This window comes from Lepidochelys olivacea, assembly GCF_965140295.1.
Source record: "Lepidochelys olivacea isolate rLepOli2 genome assembly, contig: Scaffold_32, whole genome shotgun sequence".
Classification (NCBI taxonomy): Eukaryota; Metazoa; Chordata; order Testudines; family Cheloniidae; genus Lepidochelys; species Lepidochelys olivacea.
Window position 1 is genome coordinate 27,603 of NW_028181944.1, and position 12,787 is coordinate 40,389.

Genomic DNA, 12,787 nt, shown 5'->3' on the forward strand with positions numbered 1-12,787 from the left:
CTTTGGTCTGTCCCAGTGTGGCCGTTCTTAAATAAAAGGGAACCTAGTGAGTTCAGTGCAATGGGAGGGAGTAGGAAAATCCCTGGGTGTGGAGAACACTGGGAAATTAGAAACTATCATTCACAAGCAACAGCCTCTAAATAGTCTAGAAAAGCAGAATGTGAAAAATAAGAATCGGGGTCATGTGACTTCAGGAATGAGGGACTCAAAAAACCAAGTCTGCAGAGAAGAGAGATTGTGGCTATTGCACATGCGGATGGGGGAGCAACTCTCCAGGTCTCAAGGATTTTCACCAGCAACCAAGGCCATTGTCCCATGCACGGGGCAATCCGGAGCAGTGAGGAGTTGTGTCATCTGTAATCCTGGCTGAGTTTCAATGCTCCGCTGCTGGAGCTCCCTTGTCTGGATTCCCCCAGATTCTCGGAGATGCTGCCCCGAGCAGGGTCTAGGGAGAGATCTCTTGTAGGAAGCCCAACACCCTCCTCCTTGTGAAAAGGAAAGGAGGACTTGTGGCACCTAAGACTATCCAATTTATTTGAGCATAAGCTTTCGTGAGCTACAGCTCACTTCATCGGATGCAAACTGTGGAAAGTGTAGAAGAGCTTTTTATATACACACAAATCATGAAAAAAATACCACCTCCCACCCCACTCTCCTGCTGGTAACAGCTTATCTAAAGTGATCACTCTCCTTACAATGTGTATGATAATCAAGGTGGCCCATTTCCAGAACAAATCCAGGGTTTAACAAGAACGCGGGGGAGGGGGGGGACGGAAAAAACAAGGAGAAATAGGTTACCTTGCATAATGACTTAGCCACTCCTAGAGCTGGATATAAAGCAGGGGAATCTCCCCTAAGCCTGACTGGTGGCTTCCCCCTTCGTATTTCAAGGCACCCGCTGGTTAGTTGGGTCAAGCTCCAGCACTACGAGTCTGGTCCTTTTTCCCAGCCCCATCTAAGTAGGTTATTTTCTGTTCACCAGATTGGAGCATTTCCACCTCCGAACCTTATGGGTCTCTTCCCAGAATCTAGGCCACTTATTAAACAACTCCCAGCAGGTCTGCCACCCCCTGGCCTCCTCCCTTTCTCCACCCTGTGCATTTCCTGCCCCACTCCAACCTCCAAACCAGATGGTGCAAACCTTCCCCTCTCCCGTGTATTTGCTGTCCCTCTCCCTCCTGCAGGAACAGATCAGAACCCCCCACAATAATCCCTACCTGAGCTGGCTCCTCTACAGCCATGTCGCTCCCTTGTCCCATGGGAGGACGGGATGAACCGGAAAGAAACATGAGCGTCGTTCTGCAACCTGGCCGGGCAAGAAGGGCTGTTGTGGAAGTTTAGGAACGGGCATTAGATCATTTCACATCACGCTTCCCCCAGGCTCTTTCCCTGCAGAGGGAGATCCGAGATTCTGCCGTGCTGAGAAAATGCTCAATCTCTGGATTACAGCAGGGACCTGGCCCCTCCTGCCAGGCTAGGCCCACAGACACACTTTTAACCTCCTTTATGTCTCCCGCATCCCAAAACAAAGTCTCTGAACGCAATCCTAGAAAAAAGCAGAACCAAAGGAGTCCCTTTCGAGGATTCCCTCTGACACTGACCCCACGGCAGCCACACCCCACCAGGAGGGACATGGAGTCAGGAACTGGGTTTTCCTCTCTCTCATCCTCGTCTTGTCCACAGGAAAGTGATTCTCCCCACAGTGCAGTAATACATCTGTCTGGGCAGATGAGAGAGCTCGAAATCTCTTTCAAAACTCTTTTATCCCACGGACCCTGTCAGTCTCTCTGTCTCCTTTTCCCTGTGCCCTCTCCATGCCTGTCTGCTAGGAAACTCTCATTCCTGGGTTGTTTGCTCCCCCATGGCTGGATTTGCTCCTGCAAATGGCAGGAGAAATGGGGTGGGGGGCTGTTTGTGTAGAGTCATTTTATAGTCCCTCACTGCCTGCCTGGGATTTCCCCATTGCCTGCCTAGGACCCCCACCTGCCCTCCACCAGGATCTGACAGCCCATTTGCCTGGGACCCCCTCCTCCGGCCAGGACCCCCTGACGCTTTACATGTGGACCCCTCACTCTGCGCCAGGGACCGCCCCACCACAGCGCTGTGCACTGGGCATGGCAATGGTCCCAGGAGCCAGCTGGGCAATCCCAGGCAGAGCCCCTGGCACAGCACCGGGCAGCGTCTAATCCCCTGCCCCACCTGCCCAAGAGACCCCCACCCCCACTGGTCTGCAGCCAACAGGCCCCCAGTGATACCCACCTCCAAGACCCATAGCCTTAGGGCTGGGCACATCAGAACTACCCCCCGAAACCCCAAACCCTCCAGAACCCACCTACCTGACTAGGGTCCCCCCTGCCCAGCCACTCAGAGGCCTCCCCCTACCACAATGTCCCTTCAGCTCCCGCTGCAATCTCCCCACACAGACATGCACCCCCCAGCAACAATGTTCCCTCACAGTGTCTGACAAGTGGACAGAAAGTTATCACAACCCCCTGTTGGCCAGTCACACAGGCAGGGGGAGCCCAGGGGGCGCCTCTTTAACAGGAGAAGGGAAGCCATGGAGGGCCAAAATAAGTAAGACATTTCCATACTCTGTCACTAGCAAATAATGGCCACCGTGGATCCACCCCAGAGGTGGCTACATCTTTGCACTGCGGGAAGCCCCCCCTCACGGAGACCCTTTGTCATGGGGTTTGGGATATTTCTGAACCACGCTGCACTCAGAGGGACCTCCTCATCCCGTGCCAGCTGGAGAAAAGAAAAGGGTCCAGCCAACTCTCCTGTTACCAACTGGGAACCACCCATCCCCCAAACAGGGGGAGGCCCCTGGCTTTGATGGGTATTGAATATATGGCTAGTCTCTTTTATCAGCAAACATTTTTAACAGAGAGAAAGGAGGGAACAAATGATTCTCAAAGGAGAGGGAAAGATGATCATTGTTGCAGGGGGGTTAATTTCCCAACCAGGACGGAGAAGGACTCAGGGCGACAGGTTCCCCCCAAAGAAGGACAAGTTGCTAGGATTTAGAGACATGGGGAACAGCCCCAAACCCAAGAGGATTTTTAATTGACATTTGATAATGACATCGTAAGAGGGAAACCTGAGATTTGAGATCAGTGTTCAGAAATGAAAGAGAAAGGGTGGAAATCTGAGGGATTTTGGATCCATTTATGCAAATTATAGAGAGGAAAGTGGAAAATGAGAGGGATTTTATCGCAGTTGTTGATAGGAGGTAAAAGCTGAGTGTATTTCCCACCACTATTTGGTCACTGAATAGAGCGGAAATGGGCAACATTGGCAAACGTTTGAGATCCATATTCAGGAATCTGAGAAAAGGTGTAAATCTGAGATTTTCGTCGTAATTTATAATTACAGAGACAGGGAAAGCTCTCAGGGGCATATTCAATTGGAAGTAGACAACTAGAGTAAAAGTGGGGCAAACGTTGAGGGTATTTTTGAGGAATCTTTGAGACGTACAGAGAAAACGTGTCACAAACTACGCAACTGAGAACATGGGATAAACGCCAAGACCGGGGGGGCTTTTATGTGGCTATTAAAGAACTAGCTGGAAAAGGGGGGACCGTTTGTGATATAAAATCCAGCCTGTCCAATACAGAAGCAGAAAGTGATGGTCCCCCCCCCCCACGACCCCCGTTCACCTGGGCAGCAGGGAGCCCTCTGAGGGGCTGACTGAAGGGGGCAGGGAGGGGGCGGCAGTGGGGGATGGGCAGGTAGGGGGCAGAGAGTCACTTTCCTGCCCCCCCCGCCCAGCGCTCCCCCCCCGGGGTCTCCCACTCACCGGAGCACGGGGGGGTTAATGACGGGCCCCACCCCGCACAGACCCCGGAGGGGAGCCGCAGCTGCTCCTCCTACAGATCCGACACGAGGCAGCGCCTCGTCTGCTCCAGGCCCCGCCCCCAGACGCTGCCACGCCCCCGGTCTGCTCCAGGCCCCGCCCCCAGACGCTGCCACGCCCCCGGTCTGCTCCAGGCCCCGCCCCCAGGCGCTGCCTCGCGTCGGGTCTCTCGGAGGAGCAGCTGCGGCTCCGCTCCGGGGTCTGTGCTGGGGGGGCCCGTCATTAACCCCCCCGTGCCCGGCCGGGGGGGGCTTTCTCCAGCTGGGACCAGCCCCTGGCTCTGCCCGCCCCCGACCCGGTGAGTGGGAGACCCCGCGGGGGGGGGAGCGCTGGTGGGGGGGCAGGAAAGTGACTCTCTGCCCCCGGCACGGCTGGGATTGGGGGGGGGCAGAGACTGGGGCCCGGCGGGCGGGGTCCCTTGGGGGGTGTTGGGGGGAGAAGCCGGAGTTGCGGGGGGTGGGGGTTGAACTGTCTCTGTGCAGCCAGGAAATTCCCGGGGGGAAGTGGGGGGCGGCGGGGGAGTTAATTGGATCCCCTCCCCCCCACGGGCACAAATGCCCCCCAGTTTTCCCCTTTTCCCTCTCGGTAGCTCCCACCTGGTTGTAAACTCCTCCCCACCCCCCCATTGATCCGCTCTCTGGTCTCCCCGATCCCCCCCCCCCGTCTCTCCCTCCTCCTCACATGTCCATTGAAACTCCCCTCCCGTGGGGGGGTGGCGGGATTTCCCTCCCCCCCCCCCGTTTTGTCCGCAGCGATTTGTCCCGGTGTCGGTGGGAAGTTGGAGCCCGGAGCCATCCCCCAACCTGGCTGCCCCGGCGTGGGGGTGGGAGGAGACGCCCGGTCTCTGCCGGGGCAGGGAAGGGAGGGGACGTGTCCCCCATGGGGCTGCCCCCGATCCCGGCTTCCCAGTCCCACTTGATGCCCCCAACTCCCCACCGTTGCCCCCAGCCCCAACCTGCCCCCCACCTGCCCATCCCCCACTACCGCCCCCTCCCCTCCCCCAAGGAGCCCTCCAGCTCCCCCCCCCGCCCCCTTCAGTCAGCCCCTCAGAGGGCTCCCTGCTGCCCAGGTGAACGGGGGCCGGGGGGGGGGGGGACCATCACTTTCTGTTTATGTATTGGACAGGCTGGATTTTATATGACAAACGGTCCCCCTTTTCCAGCTCGTTATTTAATAGCCACATAAAATCCCCCCCCCCCCGGTCTTGGCGTTTATCCCATGTTCTCAGTTGCGTAGTTTGTGACACGTTTTCTCTGTACGTCTCAAAGATTGATAAAAAAAAGTTTGCCCCACTTTTACTCTAGTTGTCTACTTCTAATTGAATATGCCCCTGAGAGCTTTCCCTGTCTCTGTAATTATAAATTACGACGAAAATCTCAGATTTACACCTTTTCTCAGATTCCTGAATATGGATCTCAAACGTTTGCCAATGTTGCCCATTTCCGCTCTATTCAGTGACCAAATAGTGGTGGGAAATACACTCAGCTTTTACCTCCTATCAACAACTGCTATAAAATCCCTCTCATTTTCCACTTTCCTCTCTATAATTTCCATAAATGGATCCAAAATCCCTCAGATTTCCAACCTTTCTCTTTCATTTCTGAACACTGATCTCAAATCTCAGGTTTCCCTCTTACGATGTCATCATCAAATGTCAATTAAAAATCCTCTTGGGTTTGGGGCTGTTCCCCATGTCTCTAAATCCTAGCAACTTGTCCTTCTTTGGGGGGAACCTGTCGCCCTGAGTCCTTCTCCATCCTGGTTGGGAAATTAACCCCCCTGCAACAATGATCATCTTTCCCTCTCCTTTGAGAATCATTTGTTCCCTCCTTTCTCTCTGTTAAAAATGTTTGCTGATAAAAGAGACTAGACATAGATTCAATACCCATCAAAGCCAGGGGCCTCCCCCTGTTTGGGGGATGGGTGGTTCCCAGTTGGTAACAGGAGAGTTGGCTGGACCCTTTTCTTTTCTCCAGCTGGCACGGGATGAGGAGGTCCCTCTGAGTGCAGCGTGGTTCAGAAATATCCCAAACCCCATGACAAAGGGTCTCCGTGAGGGGGGGTTTCCCGCAGTGCAAAGCTGTAGCCAACTCTGGGGTGGATCCACGGTGGCCATTATTTGCTAGTGACAGAGTATGGAAATGTCTTACTTATTTTGGCCCTCCATGGCTTCCCTTCTCCTGTTAAAGAGGCGCCCCCTGGGCTCCCTCTGCCTGTGTGACTGGCCAGCAGGGGGTTGTGATAACTTTCTATCCACTTACCAGACACTGTGAGGGAACACTGTTGCTGGGGGGGGGGCAGGTGTCTGTGTGGGGAGATTGCAGCGGGAGCTGAAGGGACATTGTGGTAGGGGGAGGCCTCTGGGTGGCTGGGCAGGGGGGGCCCTAGTCAGGTTGGTGGGTTCTGGAGGGTTTGGGGTTTCGGGGGGTAGTTCTGATGTGCCCAGCCCTAAGGCTATGGGTCCTGGAGGTGGGTATCGCTGGGGGCCTGTTGGCTGCAGACCAGTGGGGGTGGGGGTCTGTTGGGCAGGTGGGGCAGGGGATTAGACGCTGCCTGGTGCTGTGCCAGGGGCTCTGCCTGGGATTGCCCAGCTGGCTCCTGGGACCATTGCCATGCCCAGTGCACAGCGCTGTGGTGGGGCGGTCCCTGGCGCAGAGTGAGGCGTCCTCCTGTAAAGCGTCAGGGGGTCCTGCTGGGAGGAGGAGGGGGTCCCAGGCAAATGGCCTGGCAGATCCTGGTGGAGGGCAGGTGGGGGTCCTAGGCAGACAATGGGGAAATCCCAGGCAGGCAGTGAAGGACTATAAAATGACTCTACACAAACAGCCCCCCACTCCATTTCTCCTGCCATTTGCAGGAGCAAATCCAGCCATGGGGGAGCAAACAACCCAGGAATGAGAGTTTCCGAGCAGACAGGCATGGAGAGGGCACAGGGAAAAGGAGATAGAGAGACTGACAGGGTCCGTGGGATAAAAGAGTTTTGAAAGAGATTTCCAGCTCTCTCATCTCCCCAGACAGATCTATTACTGCACTGTGGGGAGAAACACTTTCCTGTGGACAAGACGAGGATGAGAGAGAGGAAAACCCAGTTCCTGACTCCATGTCCCTCCTGCTGGGGTGTGGCTGCCGTGGGGTCAGTGTCAGAGGGAATCCTCGAAAGGGACTCCTTTGGTTCTGCTTTTTTCTAGGATTGCGTTCAGAGACTTTGTTTTGGGATGCGGGAGAGAGAAAAGAGGTTAAAAGTGTGTCTGTGGGCCTAGCCTGGCAGGAGGGGCCAGGTCTCTGCTGTAATCCAGAGATTGAGTAAAGAGTTGTCACTTTGGATGGGCTATCACCAGCAGGAGAGTGAATTTGTGTGGGGGGCGGAGGGTGAGAAAACCTGGATTTGTGCTGGAAATGGCCCAACTTGATGATCACTTTAGATAAGCTATTACCAGCAGGACAGTGGGGTGGGAGGAGGTATTGTTTCATATTCTCTGTGTGTATATAAAGTCTGCTGCAGTTTCCACGGTATGCATCCGATGAAGTGAGCTGTAGATCACGAAAGCTCATGCTCAAATAAATTGGTTAGTCTCGAAGGTCCCAGAAGTACTCCTTTTCTTTTAGCATTTTCTCAGCACGGCAGAATCTCGGATCTCGCTCTGCAAGGAAAGAGCCTGGGGAAGCGTGATGTGAAATGAACTAATGCCCGTTCCCTAACCTCCACAACGGCCCTTCTCGCCCGATCAGGCTGCAGAACGACGCTCACGTTTCGTTCCGGTTCATCCCGTCCTCCCATGGGACAGGGGAGCGACATAGCTGCAGGGGAGCCAGCTCAGGTAGGGATTATTGGGGGGGTTCTGATCTGTTCCTGCAGGAGGGAGAGGGACAGCAAATACACGGGAGAGGGGAAGGTTTGCACCGTCTGGTTTGGAGGTTGGAGCGGGGACAGGAAATGCACAGGGTGGAGAAAGGGAGGAGACCAGGGGGTGGCAGACCTGCTGGGAGTTGTTTAATAAGTGGCCTAGATTCTTGGAACAGACCCATGAGGTTCGGAGGTGGAAATGCTCCAATCTGGTGAACAGAAAATAACGCACGTAGATGGGGCTGGGAAAAAGGACCAGACTCGTAGTGCTGGAGCCTGACCCAACTAACCAGTGGGTGCCTTTAAATATGAAGGGGGAAGCCACCAGTCAGGCTTAGGGGAGATTCCCCTGCCTCATATCCAGCTCCTCATAAGGAGGAGGGTGTTGGGCTTCCTACAAGAGATCTCTCCCTAGACTCTGCTCGGGGCAGCATCTCCGGTATCAGTCTGTGGCTAGTAGGTGTGTGATGGATCTGCTGGGAGAGAGGAGGGGTGTCTCTTCGCCCCCTCACCCTGGTGTTTCCTGGGTGGTCTGAGTGGGGTGGGGGTGGGACTCTGTTGGCTGCGGTCCACCCAGAGTTTCCGTTGGATTGGCTCCTCTCCCCCGTGAATAGTGGGGATGTGAGTGGGGCAGCAGGTCCTGAGTGTGGGGCTCTGGCTCTTTCAGGGGCCGGTGACCTTCGAGGAGGAGGCTGTGTATTTCACCAGGGAAGAGGGGGCTCTGCTGGACCCCGCTCAGAGAGCCCTCTCCAGAGACGTCATGCAGGAGACCTATGAGACTGTGACCTCGCTGGGTAAGGATTCCTGTCCCCTCGGTTCTTGGAAGGGGAACTGAAGAGATGAGGTTCACGCCACCCCCACAATGCCACCTCTGCTCTGTCCTGTTCCAGCATCACCCCAGCATGCCAGTGACACACACACGACCAGAGACCCTCCCCTGCTGCTGAACGCTGTGGGAAGAGAGCACAGGAGCAGAATCGCACAGTGTCAAATATCTCCTGTTTGCACAAGTAAAACGGGGGTTAGGTCCAGCATAACGAGCAGAAGCTTCCTACCCCTGGCCTTCTCTCAAACCCTGAGCCTTTCCACCCAGACCAGAAAGTGCTTGGGGTGTAAGAAGCAGGCTGCTGGGGTCAGAGCGGCTGGTCCAGGGTTACTGATCACACAGACCTTGAATGCTGGCTGGGGGAATCCAGACAAGGGAGCTCCAGCAGCAGAACATTGGAACTCAGCCAGGATTACAGATGACACAACTCCTCACTGCTCTGGATTGCCCCGTGCATGGGACAATGGCCTCGGTTGCTGGTGAAAATCCTTGAGACCTGGAGAGTTGCTCCCCCCATCCCCATGTGCACTAACCACAATCTACCTTCTCTGCAGACTTGGTTTTTTGAGTCCCTCATTCCTGAAGTCACATGACCCCAATTCTTATTTTTCACATTCTGCTTTTCTAGACTATTTAGAGGCTGTTGCTTGTGAATAATAGTTTCTAATTTCCCAGTGTTCTCCACAGCCAGGGATTTTCCTACTCCCTCCCATTGCACTGGACTCACTAGGTTCCCTGGTATTTAAGAACGGCCACACTGGGACAGACCAAAGGTCCATCTAGCCCAGTGTCCTGTCTTCCGACAGTGACCAGCGCCGGGTGTCCCAGAGGGAATGAACAGAACAGGGAATCATGAAGTGATTCATCTCCTGTCACCCATTCACAGCTTATGACAAACGAAGTTAGGGACACCATCCCTGCCTATCCTGGCTAATAACCATTCACGGACCTGTCCTCAATAGATTTCTCATGGTGTTTGTTTGTTTTTTTTGTATCCCTATTATAATCTTGGCCTTCACAACGTCCTCTGGCAAGGAGTTCCCCAGGTTGACTGTGCGTTGTGTGAAGAAATACTTCCTTTTGTTTCTTATAAACCTGCTGCCTATTAATTTGATTGGGTGATTCCTAGTCCTTGTGTTATGAGAAGGAGTAAATGACACGTCCTTATTTACTTTCTCCACGGCAGTTTTGATTTTATAGACCTCTCTCATATCCCCCCTTTGTCTCTTTTCCAAGCTGAATAGTCCCGGTCTTTTTAATCTTTCCCCGTACAGAAGAGTTTCATACCTGTAATCATTTGGGTTGCCCTTTTCTGAACCTTTTCCAATTCCAATATATCTTTTTTTGAGATGGGGCAACCACATCTGCAGGCAGTATTCGAGATGTGGGTGTACCATGGGTTTATATAGAGGCGATAGGATATTTTCTGTCTTCTTATCTATCCATTTCAGAATGATTCCCAACATTCTCTTTGCTTTTTGACTGCCTCTGCACACTGAGTGGATGTTTTCAGAGAACTATCAACAATGACTCCAAGATCCCTCTCTTGAGTGGAAACAGCTAATGTAGACCCCATCATTTTACATGTATAGTTGGGATTATGTTTTCCAATGGGCTGCACTAGGTGCTATCCTGACATCTAGGACTGCTGAGATCCTGCATTCAGTGATATCCCTGCCCTTCCTGTTCCCTTTCTCCACTGAACCCCACCAGCCCATTCTTAGTGTTCCCAGCTTCCCCAAGACTCTCTCATTGTGTCTGGACCTCTCTCTCTCTGCAAGAAGCAGTTCCAGGGAGACTTGTCCTCTGTCTGGAGTCTTCAACTTCTGGGACATGGATTTACTTTCTCTGTGTTTTAGGAGATGCTTTGAAATTGAGTGTCTGTGACATTAATCACAGTGCAATCTTGACTGGTTGAACAGCTGTTTCCCCTCAGTTGCCCAAGCTGGGGTGGCTTTTACACTGCTTTACTGTGAGAACAGCCACTCCTGGGCAGTTAACACCCAGTCTCCAGCATGTAACTCGCTGCCAGCTACACAGTATTGAGCGCTGTTAGTCAGCGACTCACGAATTACAGTGCACCACAGGAGAACCCCAGAAAATTCTCTGGTCTTGGACTTTTGTGCATCTTTCACTGTCCAGCACACTACTGAACGACGCAAGGTCATATGAAGTCTGTCATTTCATCAGTGGAAAATGACACGTGCCAGCCTTGTTATCCCAAATGGATTTTCCAACACACTTTAATCCCAACACACTGGTTAGATGAAACAATAAAATGAGATGGCTAACTACCGGCAAAAAAACCATATTAATTGACTACAGGTAGTGAGGTATAAAAGCCAGAATTGTTTACAAAAGAAATGCAAGATAAAACCCAAACTAACATCTAAGTTAACAAGCTAAAACGGATACAAAGCAAATGTTTCTCTCACTATATCCTGAGGCAGGCAGGCTGTCCTTTCAGCCAGAAGTCCCCCTAATTCGCCCCTGCTGCCAAGTTCAGTTTCTTCAGGAGCTGTCATGAGCAGAGGAAAAGGGGGAGAGAGAGAGTCTCAAGCATTTTCCTCCCCTCTTTTTATAATTCAGTCCTTTGTAGGACAAACAACTTCAGTTCTCAGCTGAGTCCTGGTGAGCGGCTGTCTGCTGTAGATATGAGCTTCAAGTGGTCCCTGTGAAGGAATGTAAATGTCTTCTTCACACCTTCCCCCTCCTGGAGAATGGCAATTTGACCAGCTGCTTGCCTTGCTGTCTCTGAGGAACTGGTCTGAGGGTGTTCCACAGAATTGTAACTTTTTCACTAATATGATACAGTAAAATCTCATAATTTTACATAGTGTTGCTACACATATTTTAACAGGAGGATAATATTCTGTAGATTATGCATTTTCAAATGATACCTCAAACAAGCCATACTATGTAAATAACTGATCATAGTTTTCTAGAAGAGTGAACATAGGGGTTGTGACAGGGTCAGGCCAGATGGCTTCAAGTAACCTTCAAGTAGCATTTCTTTAATGAATTCTAATTTCAATATAATTCATTCTATTTTCACAGAAACAAGGACTTTCAGGCTGTAGAAATGATGGAAACCAATGAGGCAACGAACGTGTCCGGTTTCAGTTTCAGACTTCCAGATACTCGCATGTAGAGTCCTGATTCTTTGGTTTTGTGTCTGATGCTCCGGCTTCACAATAAAGCTGATGTTGGCACAGCTGCCCCCATGTAGCTGCACTGGTGTAGCATGCTATTACAGATGCTCTAAGCCAATGGGAGAGATCTCTCCCGTCGGACTTCATTAGTCCAGCCCCCTCAAGCTATATGTCCTGCTGACATAGCGCTATCTACACAGGGCGTTAGGGCTCTGTAACTACGTTGCTCAACTCTGGATTTTTCACACCCCTGAGCAATATAGTTATACCGATAAATGCCTTTAGTGTAGGACAGTTTTCTCTTGTGTTTTATGCATTTACATCCCTTCTCCTCTACCTCCTCCTACTTTGAAAGATTAAAAAGTGTGAAAAGAGAGATTTTTTTTTTCCTCGTGATGCAAACATTCCCACATAGGAGACCCCTTCCACCAACACACATGGCAGAAGAACCAGCGATATATGAACTCAGAGAATTGGTTGGGACCTACGTTGGGACAAACCAGAACTAGAGCCAAGGTTCAGTTGTTGGCAATGGGGATTAAAAGAAAATGAACTCATATGATAAGAATTTGAGCTCTTTGAATATGTTATTGTTTCCAATGAAAATGAATTTATTGGTTAAAGAGTTGGAGACTAATTGTGTGATAATCTGAATCACTTTGTAAAACAAAGTGTCTCATTTTTTTGTTTTGTTAGTCATACAGGAAGTGAAGGCTGATCTTGAAAAGTTAATTTGCTTTAATTTACCCCCTGTAGTGTAAGAAGTTCTGGTAGAAAACCTCACTCCAATAGATTTTAAATTTTTGTGTTTCAAATAGAACTTATTTTGCTTAGTTTCAAAGTCTATTTCTAGTGAAAGCAAAATTATTCGAAGAGACAATTTGTAGAAGTTTTTACAAGTTCTTACACCTAGACTGTAAGGGTCACTGACTTCCCCACTTCTCTAATTTGCAAAGGAAAGTCATCTGTCATAGGATGTGTTCAGCAGATAGGAAAGTTGCAGTCCTCAACCACCAAGGAAAAGGCTGAAGTCCATTACCTTTTAGGTCAAGAAGCCATCTGAAGTCTGGTCTATGCTGAAAAGCGATGTTGATGTAGCCACCTCTCTCAGG

General features: G+C 51.4%; 1 long non-coding RNA gene across 1 annotated transcript; it reads left to right on the forward strand.

The window, feature by feature from the left end:
• The first annotated feature begins 4,023 nt into the window (after positions 1 to 4,023).
• LOC311514240 lies at positions 4,024 to 12,300 on the forward strand. Its single transcript, XR_014709849.1, has 5 exons — positions 4,024 to 4,154; positions 6,868 to 6,986; positions 7,460 to 7,671; positions 8,365 to 8,491; positions 11,581 to 12,300. It is a non-coding gene; the product is annotated as an uncharacterized lncRNA (long non-coding RNA).
• The last annotated feature ends 487 nt before the right edge of the window (positions 12,301 to 12,787 follow it).